Genomic DNA, 14,126 nt, shown 5'->3' with positions numbered 1-14,126 from the left:
CTAACTGGCCCTCTGTCAGAGTTCCATTAAAGCTTCTATATACCTCTCTCTAACTGGCCCTCTGTCAGCGTTCCATTAAAGCTTCTATATACCTCTCTCTCTAACTGGCCCTCTGTCAGAGTTCCATTAAAGCTTCTATATACCTCTCTCTCTAACTGGCCCTCTGTCAGCGTTCCATTAAAGCTTCTATATACCTCTCTCTCTCTAACTGGCCATCTGTCAGCGTTCCATTAAAGCTTCTATATACCTCTCTCTCTAACTGGCCCTCTGTCAGAGTTCCATTAAAGCTTCTATATACCTCTCTCTCTAACTGGCCCTCTGTCAGAGTTCCATTAAAGCTTCTATATACCTCTCTCTCCAACTGGCCCTCTGTCAGCGTTCCATTAAAGCTTCTATATACCTCTCTCTCTCTAACTGGCCCTCTGTCAGAGTTCCATTAAAGCTTCTATATACCTCTCTCTCTCTAACTGGCCCTCTGTCAGCGTTCCATTAAAGCTTCTATATACCTCTCTCTCTAACTGGCCCTCTGTCAGAGTTCCATTAAAGCTTCTATATACCTCTCTCTCTAACTGGCCCTCTGTCAGCGTTCCATTAAAGCTTCTATATACCTCTCTCTCTAACTGGCCCTCTGTCAGAGTTCCATTAAAGCTTCTATATACCTCTCTCTCTAACTGGCCCTCTGTCAGCGTTCCATTAAAGCTTCTATATACCTCTCTCTCTAACTGGCCCTCTGTCAGAGTTCCATTAAAGCTTCTATATACCTCTCTCTCTAACTGGCTCTCTGTCAGAGTTCCATTAACGCTTCTATATACCTCTTTCTCTAACTGGCCCTCTGTCAGCGTTCCATTAAAGCTTCTATATACCTCTCTCTCTAACTGGCCCTCTGTCAGCGTTCCATTAAAGCTTCTATATACCTCTCTCTCTAACTGGCCCTCTGTCAGAGTTCCATTAAAGCTTCTATATACCTCTCTCTCTAACTGGCCCTCTGTCAGCGTTCCATTAAAGCTTCTATATACCTCTCTCTCTAACTGGCCCTCTGTCAGAGTTCCATTAAAGCTTCTATATACCTCTCTCTCTAACTGGCCCTCTGTCAGAGTTCCATTAAAGCTTCTATATACCTCTCTCTCTCTAACTGGCCCTCTGTCAGAGTTCCATTAAAGCTTCTATATACCTCTCTCTCTAACTGGCCCTCTGTCAGAGTTCCATTAAAGCTTCTATATACCTCTCTCTCTAACTGGCCCTCTGTCAGAGTTCCATTAAAGCTTCTATATACCTCTCTCTCTAACTGGCCCTCTGTCAGAGTTCCATTAAAGCTTCTATATACCTCTCTCTCTCTAACTGGCCCTCTGTCAGCGTTCCATTAAAGCTTCTATATACCTCTCTCTCTAACTGGCCCTCTGTCAGAGTTCCATTAAAGCTTCTATATACCTCTCTCTCTAACTGGCCCTCTGTCAGAGTTCCATTAAAGCTTCTATATACCTCTCTCTCTAACTGGCCCTCTGTCAGAGTTCCATTAAAGCTTCTATATACCTCTCTCTCTAACTGGCCCTCTGTCAGAGTTCCATTAAAGCTTCTATATACCTCTCTCTCTCTAACTGGCCCTCTGTCAGAGTTCCATTAAAGCTTCTATATACCTCTCTCTCTCTAACTGGCCCTCTGTCAGAGTTCCATTAAAGCTTCTACCGTATAAACCCACGTTGAAACCTTTACATCTGGACACGGACATTTTCTAAAATGGAAGTCTGTATTAATTGAGGTCAACTTCCCCAGATGCAGCTCAGGAGGAAGACAAATGGGGCACATCCCAAATGACATCCTATTCCCTATATAATGCACTGCTTTTAACCAGGGGCCATACAGAGAAGTAGTGCATTATATAAGGAATAGGGTCTCATTTGGGACGCCGCCTACCTCTGCTGGCTGCTGAGTTGTCAGAAGATGACTTGGTGAATGTACAGTATAGTTTCATATTAGTGACAGTATGTTTTGATTTGAAACCCAAAATGGACGCCTTGTTGCTATGATACCTTTGGAGTAGGCCTACATTAGCTATCTGATGAACATGCTCTGCTACAGTGGAAATGTTGTCATAGACGGATCCACTTTCTGATGTCACTTCTGCACAGATGACTTTACCACATGTAAAGACAGTCTATTTGTCAATTGGAGAAAGTCAACATAAACTCATAGAGATGTAGAGAGATTTCTTTCCTGTTCTGCCTAATGGATGTGAATACAGTGCTGTGAGTCAGTGGTACATTACCATCTGCAGGGCCAGGCTGGGATGTGTGTGTGTGTGTGTGAGATGGGTGGTGTTGGTAGTGGCAGGGTAGTAAATCCTCAGCTATTCTCCGAGGCTCGATGGCGCTGAGAGAGCAGAGGGGTCGTTCGTTTCCACGCGGCCGCACCCACCGCTCCCTGGTGCTATCAGCGTTCACTCGAGCCCGTGCTAATTGGCTGTTGACTGGGAGGGAGCTGCAGGCAGCATCTAGGGAGGAGGTCGTATATCACAGGGAGGAGGGGAAAGGGGGGCGACGCATTGAGTTGGATAGAGCGCACAATTAATGTCACAGAAGAAGGCCATGCAAAGATAAGAGATGAGCTCTCTAGTACATCTCTATGGGGAGATGAACTGGTTGAAATCATACCAAACGGAATGCTGCATTGACTCAGTGATGATCACTGCATTCAGTCTGGTTCAACCATGCTAGAGTCTTCCACCACACACCCTGTAAAATACCCCTGTGCCCTGATCCTATCTCCACTCACCCCTGTGCCCTGATCCTATCTCCACTCACCCCTCTGGCCTGATCCTATCTCCACTCACCCCTGTGCCCTGATCCTATCTCCACTCACCCCTCTGGCCTGATCCCATCTCCACTCACCCCTCTGGCCTGATCCCATCTCCACTCACCCCTCTGGCCTGATCCCATCTCCACTCACCCCTCTGGCCTGATCCCATCTCCACTCACCCCTCTGGCCTGATCCCATCTCCACTCACCCCTCTGGCCTGATCCTATCTCCACTCACCCCTCTGGCCTGATCCTATCTCCACTCACCCCTGTGCCCTGATCCCATCCCCACTCACCCCTCTGGCCTGATCCTATCCCCACTCACCCCTCTGGCCTGATCCTATCTCCACTCACCCCTGTGCCCTGATCCCATCCCCACTCACCCCTCTGGCCTGATCCTATCTCCACTCACCCCTCTGGCCTGATCCTATCTCCACTCACCCCTCTGGCCTGATCCCATCTCCACTCACCCCTCTGGCCTGATCCCATCTCCACTCACCCCTCTGGCCTGATCCCATCTCCACTCACCCCTCTGGCCTGATCCCATCTCCACTCACCCCTCTGGCCTGATCCCATCTCCACTCACCCCTCTGGCCTGATCCCATCTCCACTCACCCCTCTGGCCTGATCCTATCTCCACTCACCCCTATGCCCTGATCCCATCTCCACTCACCCCTCTGGCCTGATCCTATCTCCACTCACCCCTCTGGCCTGATCCTATCTCCACTCACCCCTCTGGCCTGATCCCATCTCCACTCACCCCTCTGGCCTGATCCCATCTCCACTCACCCCTCTGGCCTGATCCTATCTCCACTCACCCCTCTGGCCTGATCCCATCTCCACTCACCCCTCTGGCCTGATCCCATCTCCACTCACCCCTCTGGCCTGATCCCATCTCCACTCACCCCTCTGGCCTGATCCCATCTCCACTCACCCCTCTGGCCTGATCCTATCTCCACTCACCCCTCTGGCCTGATCCCATCTCCACTCACCCCTCTGGCCTGATCCTATCTCCACTCACCCCTCTGGCCTGATCCTATCTCCACTCACCCCTCTGGCCTGATCCATCTCCACTCACCCCTCTGGCCTGATCCCATCTCCACTCACCCCTCTGGCCTGATCCCATCTCCACTCACCCCTCTGGCCTGATCCCATCTCCACTCACCCCTCTGGCCTGATCCCATCTCCACTCACCCCTCTGGCCTGAAGAAACCCATGGTCTCATCCATAACTAGGGTTGAAAAAAATCCATACATTTTCCCAAAATCTTGGTCTGAGTATTCTGGATTTCCTGCGTATGTTCTCCTGTTGCTGAGAATGTTCCCACTGGGTTTTCCTGACTTTCTCCCTTACTGTATCGGCTGTGACAGACGGGTTGTCATGTGCTGGATGGGCCTTGTAGAGTAGTAGCCTGTCCTGTCTGTCTGTCTGTCTGTCTGTCTGTCTGTCTGTCTGTCTGTCTGTCTGTCTGTCTGTCTGTCTGTCTGTCTGTCTGTCTGTCTGTCTGTCTGTCTGTCTGTCTGTCTGTCTGTCTGTCGGCCGGGGGAGAGAGAGCTATGTGCTGACATGTCTCCCAGGATAAATCAGTCTCATCAAAGTGACAGGTGTTTGTCCACCTGCTATAAACATCTCTCCCACATTGTGGCCCTGCTCTGCCCCGTCCCAACGTCCACTCACACATTATTTACAACCACAAGATCTGGTCTCTCTCTCTCTCTCTCTCTCTCTCTCTCTCTCTCTCTCTCTCTCTCTCTCTCTCTCTCTCTCTCTCTCCCCCCCCCCCAGGCCTGTTTACTCTCGGTCATCCAGTTAGTTTTCCAGTCACTTAGTAAGCCAGCCAGTGATGCAGTCAGTTAGCCAGTGATGCAGTCAGTCAGCCAGTTAGCCAGTGATCCAGTCAGTCAGTAATCCAGTCAGTCAGTGATCCAGTCAGTCAGTGATCCAGTTAGTCAGTGATCCAGTTAGTCAGTGATCCAGTTAGTCTGTATGGAGGTAATATGACAACTGCCAGCCACAGTGCAGGCTGCCTCTCTCTTCTAGTTAGAGGATAAATGATGACCCCCTGCTGGGCAGTATACCAGGGGAGGTGACCCCCTGCTGGGCAGTATACCAGGGGAGGTGACCCCCTGCTGGGCAGTATACCAGGGGAGGTGACACCCTGCTGGGCAGTATACCAGGGGAGGTGGCACCCTGCTGGGCAGTATACCAGGGGAGGTGACCCCCTGCTGGGCAGTATACCAGGGGAGGTGACACCCTGCTGGGCAGTATACCAGGGGTGGTGACCCCCTGCTGGGCAGTATACCAGGGGAGGTGACCCCCTGCTGGGCAGTATACCAGGGGAGGTGACCCCCTGCTGGGCAGTATACCAGGGGAGGTGACACCCTCCTGGGCAGTATACCAGGGGAGGTGACCCCCTGCTGGGCAGTATACCAGGGGAGATGACACCCTGCTGGGCAGTATACCAGGGGAGGTGACCCCCTGCTGGGCAGTATACCAGGGGAGGTGACACCCTGCTGGGCAGTATACCAGGGGAGGTGCCCCCCTGCTGGGCAGTATACCAGGGGAGGTGACCCCCTGCTGGGCAGTATACCAGGGGAGGTGACCCCCTGCTGGGCAGTATACCAGGGGAGATGAGACGTGAGGGATGCTGACTCAAACTAGAACCACACGCACACGCACACACACACACACACACACACACACACACACACACACACACACACACACACACACACACACACACACACACACACACACACACACACACATCTTAAACCTAACAGCTGCCAACTTGTAAATCCCTTGCAAAGACCACCTCTCTCTCTCTTAAATGTTTACCCCCACAAAGACGTGCCTTGGGGCTGTGACACCAACACCACCTGTGAAGGGTCTAGCTCATTGTCACAGGTCCAGGGACAGCCCTGGTCAAGATAGAACAACTTGGCTGTGAGACGGCCGCAGGGCCCCTGACTCTGGATCACAGGAAGTGCAGGAATGAGGCTTAGATTACCGGTGGAAAGGCTGAGCTTAACTCTGTCACACTGCGACTGGACAACAGGCCCCTGGTCTCTGGCCCTACATAGTACACTACGTTTTGTACCACAACAGCAGAGCACTATATAGAGAATAGGGTGCCATTTGGCACGCAGCCTGTGGGTGGTTTCAGCAGTATAAACCCTGGTTGTCCAGATAACCTTGTGTTGATTTAGAGGGTTAGCAGTACAGGAGAGTACAGGATCAACACGCAGACTGCTGACTCACACAAGACAAGGTCAGGAGACAGACAGACAGACAGACAGACAGACAGACAGACAGACAGACAGACAGACAGACAGACAGACAGACAGACAGACAGACAGACCCATAGAGAGGCTGTCACACCCTGATCTGTTTCACCTGTATTGTGCTTGTCTCCGCCCCCCACCAGGTGTCACACCCTGATCTGTTTCACCTGTATTGTGCTTGTCTCCGCCCCCCACCAGGTGTCACACCCTGATCTGTTTCACCTGTCTTGTGCTTGTCTCCGCCCCCCACCAGGTGTCACACCCTGATCTGTTTCACCTGTATTGTGCTTGTCTCCGCCCCCCCACCAGGTGTCACACCCTGATCTGTTTCACCTGTATTGTGCTTGTCTCCGCCCCCCACCAGGTGTCACACCCTGATCTGTTTCACCTGTATTGTGCTTGTCTCCGCCCCCCACCAGGTGTCACACCCTGATCTGTTTCACCTGTCTTGTGCTTGTCTCCGCCCCCCACCAGGTGTCACACCCTGATCTGTTTCACCTGTATTGTGCTTGTCTCCGCCCCCCACCAGGTGTCACACCCTGATCTGTTTCACCTGTATTGTGCTTGTCTCCGCCCCCCACCAGGTGTCACACCCTGATCTGTTTCACCTGTATTGTGCTTGTCTCCGCCCCCCACCAGGTGTCACACCCTGATCTGTTTCACCTGTATTGTGCTTGTCTCCGCCCCCCACCAGGTGTCACACCCTGATCTGTTTCACCTGTCTTGTGCTTGTCTCCGCCCCCCACCAGGTGTCACACCCTGATCTGTTTCACCTGTATTGTGCTTGTCTCCGCCCCCCACCAGGTGTCTCCTATTCTTCCCCATCATCCCCATCATCCCCTGTGTATTTATTTTCTGTTTGTCAGAGCTTGAACCCAGGTCAAGTGAATGGAAGACTGGGGATTTGGGAGCAGAGCTGGGTTCAAATAGTATTTGTTTTCTTCCACAGCATTTGATTGAGCCTACCTGGAGTGCCAGATGGGCAGGGTTTGCACCTTTGGGAGTCTTCCACTGGTTCCATTGCGCCAGGCAAGCTCAATCAAGTGCAGAAAGAACAAATACTATAAACCCAGGTATACTCATTTTTAACTCCTGTTTACCATTGGTTCTTCTATTAGAGTGAGTTCAACCTCCTGTTTCATAAACAGTACTGAGAACCTGGTTCACCACGCCATATCAGGTAAATATGGATACACATTTAGCCTGTGTATAAAACATGCTCTGGGACAATAAACATTCCATGAATGATAATGACATGAATCTAGGATACTCATTACATACGTGTGACATGAGCAGCAGGTGGGGTAATGTGAGTAATTTGGGACTTGGTGGAGGCGCTGGGATGATCAACGACGTGTGCAGCAGACAATCCGAGCCGGTCAGTGGATCTACTGCAGAGGAAGGAGAATTTAAACTCATCATAAATGACTTCTCTTAGCCTCTATTTCACTCTGACACTTTTATGTTATTATTTTATTTTCTACCTCATTGAAACCGTGAGCCGCCTGCTGATTTACACTGCTGGCAGTGAGGCGTGGAGGCCTTGAGAGACAGGACCCTCCATCCATTCCTCTATCTCTCCACCCCCTTGTTCCTCCTCCCCTGCCAGCTCTCCACCCATCTATCCATCCCTCCATCCTTCCACTGCCTCATCTCTCCCACCGGTCTTCCGTCCTCCCTGCTAGCACTGCCTCCATCCATCCCTCCGCCCCACTGTCCGTCCATCCCACTATACCTCAGCCCCTCATCCCTCCATCCCTCCGCCCCACTGTCCGTCCATCCCACTATACCTCAGCCCCTCATCCCTCCATCCCTCCACCCCACTGTCCGTCCATCCCACTATACCTCAGCCCCTCATCCCTCCACCCCACTGTCCGTCCATCCCACTATACCTCAGCCCTCATCCCTCCACCCCACTCTCCGTCCATCCCACTATACCTCAGCCCTCATCCCTCCACCCCACTGTCCGTCCATCCCACTATACCTCAGGCCCTCATTACTCCTTTCCTTCCTTCCTCTCTCTCCTCTTAACTGTGTCCACCCAGAGAAGTCCCACTCTCTTCATTCCTAACCTCTAAGAACTGATGCTGTGACTGACAGGCTGAATGACCCTCTGCTCCTCCAAACTGAACATGCAGTACGTATCCATTTAGGATCGTCATGGAAACCTATTGTTTCAGGTTAGGGGTAGAATAAAACTATATTACAGAGGTCCTGTTTCATTTTTGAAGCTCTTTCATAAAGAATGATGTCTGTGCTTCTGTGGGGCCCTTAAGGACAGAGGGAAGGCAAGGCTTGAGGGACAAAGTAAATGTGCATGTTTTTTTTATTTTACCTTTATTTAACCAGGCAAGTCAGTTAAGAACAAATTCTTATTTTCAATGACGGCCTAGGAACAGTGGGTTAACTAAATCAAATCAAATCAAATGTATTTATATAGCCCTTCTTACATCAGCTGATATCTCAAAGTGCTGTACAGAAACCCAGCCTAAAACCCCAAATGGCAAGCAATGCAGGTGTAGAAGCACAGTGGCTAGGAAAAACTCCCTAGAAAGGCCAAAACCTAGGAAGAAACCTAGAGAGGAACCAGGCTATGAGGGGTGGCCAGTCCTCTTCTGACTGTGCCGGGTGGAGATTATAACAGAACATGGCCAAGATGTTCAAATGTTCATAAATTACCAGCATGGTCAAATTATATTAATCACAGTGAACAGTTCAGGGTTCCATAGCCGGAGGCAGAACAGTTGAAACTGGAGCAGCAGCACGGCCAGGTGGACTGGGGACAACAAGGAGTCATCATGCCAGGTAGTCCTGAGGCATGGTCCTAGGGCTCAGGTCCTCCGAGAGAGAGAAAGAAAGAAAGAAAGAGAGAATTAGAGAGAGCATACTTAAATTCACACAGGACACCGGATAAGACAGGAGAAATACTCCAGATTTAACAGACTGACCCTATCCCCCCGACACATAAACTACTGCAGCATAAATACTGGAGGCTGAGACAGGAGGGGTCAGGAGACACTGTGGCCCCATCCGATGATAGCCCCGGACAGGGCCAAACAGGCAGGATATAACCCCACCCACTTTGCCAAAGCACAGCCCCCACACCACTAGAGGGATATCTTCAACCACCAACTTACCATCCTGAGACAAGGCCGAGTATAGCCCACAAAGATCTCCGCCACGGCACAACCCAAGAGGGAGCGCCAACCCAGACAGGAAGTCCACGTCAGTGACTCAACCCACTCAAGTGACGCACCCCTCCTAGGGACGGCATGGAAGAGCACCAGTAAGCCAGTGACAGAGCCCCTGTAATAGGGTTAGAGGCAGAGAATCCCACTGGATAGAGGGGAACCGGCCAGGCAGAAACAGCAAGGGTGGTTCGTTGCTCCAGTGCCTTTCCGTTCACCTTCACACTCCTGGGCCAGACTACACTCAATCATAGGACCTACTGAAGAGATGCGTCTTCAATAAAGACTTAAAGGTTGAGACCGAGTCTGCGTCTCTCACATGGGTAGGCAGACCATTCCATAAAAATGGAGCTCTATAGGAGAAAGCCCTGCCTCCAGCTGTTTGCTTAGAAATTCTAGGGACAATTATGAGGCCTGCGTCTTGTGACCGTAGCGTACGTGTAGGTATGTACGGCAGGACCAAATCGGAAAGATAGGTAGGAGCATAAGTAGGAGCAGGAAGAACCAATATTTTGGTTAATCGCTCAGCACTATTGGTTTCACATTGGTTGTGGGAACGAAGCCATACGTTTCTTGACCGGTTAAAACTGAACGTTTTTTGAACGTTCTCTGAAAACAATTTGAAAACTTGACTTTAAACAGAACCATGAGAAAACCTTTAGGAAACGTTATGCTGAAGTACTGAAATTCCCACAGAAAAACGTTGCTTCTTAATGTTCTCTGAACTATTTAAGAACATTGCCAATGTCAAATCAGTTGGAGAACGTACCTAAAACATTACCAAAATGGAAATTAAATGCAACCATGTTTCAACTTTTAGGAATCGTTCTGTTAAAGAAGTTCCTTAAAGTTCCTTAAATGTGCTGAGAATGTTCCAAAGCCAAGCAGCTATCCTGCACTATTCCCAGAACGTTGTGGGAAGGTTGCATGCAAAATAACCATAAGACATCTACGCTCTCGCCAAGCGTTAAGAAACACATGGTTCTCAGAACGTTGTGCGCTAGCTGGGATGGGTCTCTGCTTGCTGTAAACTCTGTTCACCTGTCCAACAGAGTCATTGCTAGCCAGGAGTTAGTAGTAAATCACACACCAGCTCCTACTGTCAGCTCCAGGCTCCAAAGGGTCGGTATCTCCCATTTTACACTACATATTATTATGATACAGAGATCTCAACTTCCTTTCCTCTCCAGGCCATGTAATCGCTGCATCCCAAATGGCAAGTATTCCTTATAGTGTAGTTCCTTTTCCCAGAGCTCTTTGGGCCCAAGTCAAAGTAGTGCACTTTATAGGGAATAAGGTGCCTTTTGGAACGCAGACCATGTGTTCAGAAGGAGTTGGGGGTGCAACGCTCCAGTAGTTCCTGATTCCTGGAGACGAGGAGCTGTAGAGAGTTTAACTACAGTATAGCCATCCACTCATTCCCAGTTAATTGCTTCATCCAGGCGGAATGCGGTAGCTTCGGTGCTGTCTGCTCCGCAACAATAGAAATAGCAGGTTTAGCCAAGCAGAACCAGGCGAAGGTAGCCAGGCCTGTCACAGTTGATGAATGAAGGACAACTCCCACGTCTGCTCATTTCCACCTCTGACAGCTGACAGCTGACTGTCTGACTGACTGACAGAGAATAATCTAGCAGCCCTGAAATGGCAGGAGGAAGAGGAGGTGTTTTTCACAGATGGAAGAGGGTGTTCAGATGGGGACGACACACACACACACACACACACACACACACACACACACACACACACACACACACACACACACACACACACACACACACACACACACACACACACACACACACACACACACACGCGCAGACACACGCATGCAGAGGCGACAGACGAGGACAGATGTGATGTCGTCGTGTGGAATCTCCCCCTTCTTTTCTGCCAGCTGAAGATTTGTGTCCGTCAGTAAATCAGTGTTTGACGTACAGCCATACTAAATGACCTGTACCAAGTGCTGCTGCGCCCCAGTTGAACTCATTCAGAAATCAGCCAAACCTGACGAATACTCAACACTACTGCATTGTATTCACAGTCATTTATCATTATACCCAGGTATAGGTTATGTACTGTACCTAACCCTTGTTCCCTGCAAAAAGTAACAAAATATCACAGAGGCTGCTTCCAAAATGGCACCCTATTCTGTATTTAGTGCACTTCTTTATGACACAGCCCAAGTATGGTGAATGCCCGCTTCCTGCATGATACCAGTTTTCCCTGTACAGGTCACGTGACAGGGTTTGGGGTTAATTTGATCTGATGTCAATTCAGGAAGTGATTTGAAAAAACTTTCTAAAATGGAAAAAATGTTTGAAACAAATAGTGAGAAATTATTTAAAATGGATGCAATTTTTTCAATGATGGCACTGAAATGAGCAGTGTCTGATTCAACACCACTGTAGCATATCACTGTGGTCTCTCTCTCTCTCTCTCTCTCTCTCTCTCTCTCTCTCTCTCTCTCTCTCTCTCTCTCTCTCTCTCTCTCTCTCTCTCTCTCTCTCTCTCTCTCTCTCTCTCTCTCTCTCTCTCTCTCTCTCTCTCTCTCTCTCTCTCTCTCTCTCTCTCTCTCTCTCTCTCTCTCTCTCTCTCTCTCTCTCTCTCTCTCTCTCTCTCTCTCTCTCTCTCTCTCTCTCTCTCTCTCTCTCTCTCTCTCTCTCTCTCTCTCTCTCTCTCTCTCTCTCTCTCTCTCTCTCTCTCTCTCTCTCTCTCTCTCTCTCTCTCTCTCTCTCTCTCTCTCTCTCTCTCTCTCTCTCTCTCCTCTCTCTCTCTCACCCCCCAACCCACTGAAGCAGATCTGCTGCCTGCCATTGTCTTCCAACTATCCCGTTAACTCTCCTCCCTGTAGACCCAAAGCCCACTCTGAGCTGCCATAGGGATTTTATTCTGTTACTCTCAGATTGCATGCCTGCATCTCCGTTCTGATGACACAAATGAGGAAATACTAGTCAATGTCCAGTATGAGTATGTCCCATATAGGCCCTGGTCAAAATTAATACAAGGGAATAGGGTGCCATTTGGAAGCAGTCATAGACTGGGAATGTCCTGAGTTGTATCTGACATAGAGAAGTGCTGACCTGGCTCAGTAGCAGATGGGCCTGTCTGTCCCTGTGGAGACGTCTCCTCTCCTCTCCTCTCCTCTCCTCTCCTCTCCTCTCCTCTCCTCTCCTGTACATCATTCTACATGACAAACAATAGCAAGCTAAGCAGAAAGGGAGCAGAACTTCCTACACTGGCACTATTAACAATGCTGCTTCTGTCCCCCTCTTTGGCCCAACCTCAGCTCCAACCTGGGACCCTCGACCACAACTAGCTAGCCATTTCACAACCAGGGACCCTCCACAACAACTAGCTAGCCATTTCACAACCTGGGACCCTCGACCACAACTAGCTAGCCATTTCACAACCAGGGACCCTCCACAACAACTAGCTAGCCATTTCACAACCTGGGACCCTCGACCACAACTAGCTAGCCATTTCACAACCAGGGACCCTCGACCACAACTAGCTAGCCATTTCACAACCAGGGACCCTCCACCACAACTAGCTAGCCATTTCACAACCAGGGACCCTCGACCACAACTAGCTAGCCATTTCACAATCTGGGACCCTCGACCACAACTAGCTAGCCATTTCACATCCTGGGACCCTCGACCACAACTAGCTAGCCATTTCACAACCAGGGACCGTTGACCACAACTAGCTAGCCATTTCACAACCAGGGACCCTCCACCACAACTAGCTAGCCATTTCACAACCAGGGACCCTCGACCACAACTAGCTAGCCATTTCACAACCAGGGACCCTCGACCACAACTAGCTAGCCATTTCACAACCAGGGACCCTCGATCACAACTAGCTAGCCATTTCACAACCAGGGACCCTCGACCACAACTAGCTAGCCATTTCACAACCAGGGACCCTCGACCATAACTAGCTAGCCATTTCACAACCAGGGACCCTCGACCACAACTAGCTAGCCATTTCACAACCAGGGACCCTCGATCACAACTAGCTAGCCATTTCACAACCAGGGACCCTCGACCACAACTAGCTAGCCATTTCACAACCAGGGACCCTCGACCACAACTAGCTAGCCATTTCACAACCAGGGACCCTCGATCACAACTAGCTAGCCATTTCACAACCAGGGACCCTCGACCACAACTAGCTAGCCATTTCACAACCAGGGACCCTCGACCACAACTAGCTAGCCATTTCACAACCAGGGACCCTCGACCACAACTAGCTAGCCATTTCACAACCAGGGACCCTCGACCATAACTAGCTAGCCATTTCACAACCAGGGACCCTCGACCACAACTAGCTAGCCATTTCACAACCAGGGACCCTCGATCACAACTAGCTAGCCATTTCACAACCAGGGACCCTCGACCACAACTAGCTAGCCATTTCACAACCAGGGACCCTCGACCACAACTAGCTAGCCATTTCACAACCAGGGACCCTCCACCACAACTAGCTAGCCATTTCACAACCAGGGACCCTCGACCACAACTAGCTAGCCATTTCACAACCAGGGACCCTCGACCACAACTAGCTAGCCATTTCACAACCAGGGACCCTCGACCACAACTAGCTAGCCATTTCACAACCAGGGACCCTCGACCATAACTAGCTAGCCATTTCACAATGGCTACACTGTAACTGTATCTATTGCAGTTTCCTCCTCACACAGCGGGTCCAATGTTTTTTCCTCTGGTTGCCCCATCAGTGCTGGAGTTGAGTCAGAGTTCCTGGGGCTGTAGAGGACTGATAGGTTTAACAGTATCAGCAGTGTCAGGGTAGATGGTGACTGAGCAGGGTAGAACTGACAGCCAGGCATGACTGTAGACTGG

This window comes from Salmo trutta, unplaced genomic scaffold (genome assembly GCF_901001165.1).
Source record: "Salmo trutta unplaced genomic scaffold, fSalTru1.1, whole genome shotgun sequence".
NCBI classification, from domain to species: domain Eukaryota; kingdom Metazoa; phylum Chordata; class Actinopteri; order Salmoniformes; family Salmonidae; genus Salmo; species Salmo trutta.
Note: the sequence above shows the minus strand (reverse complement) of the source record.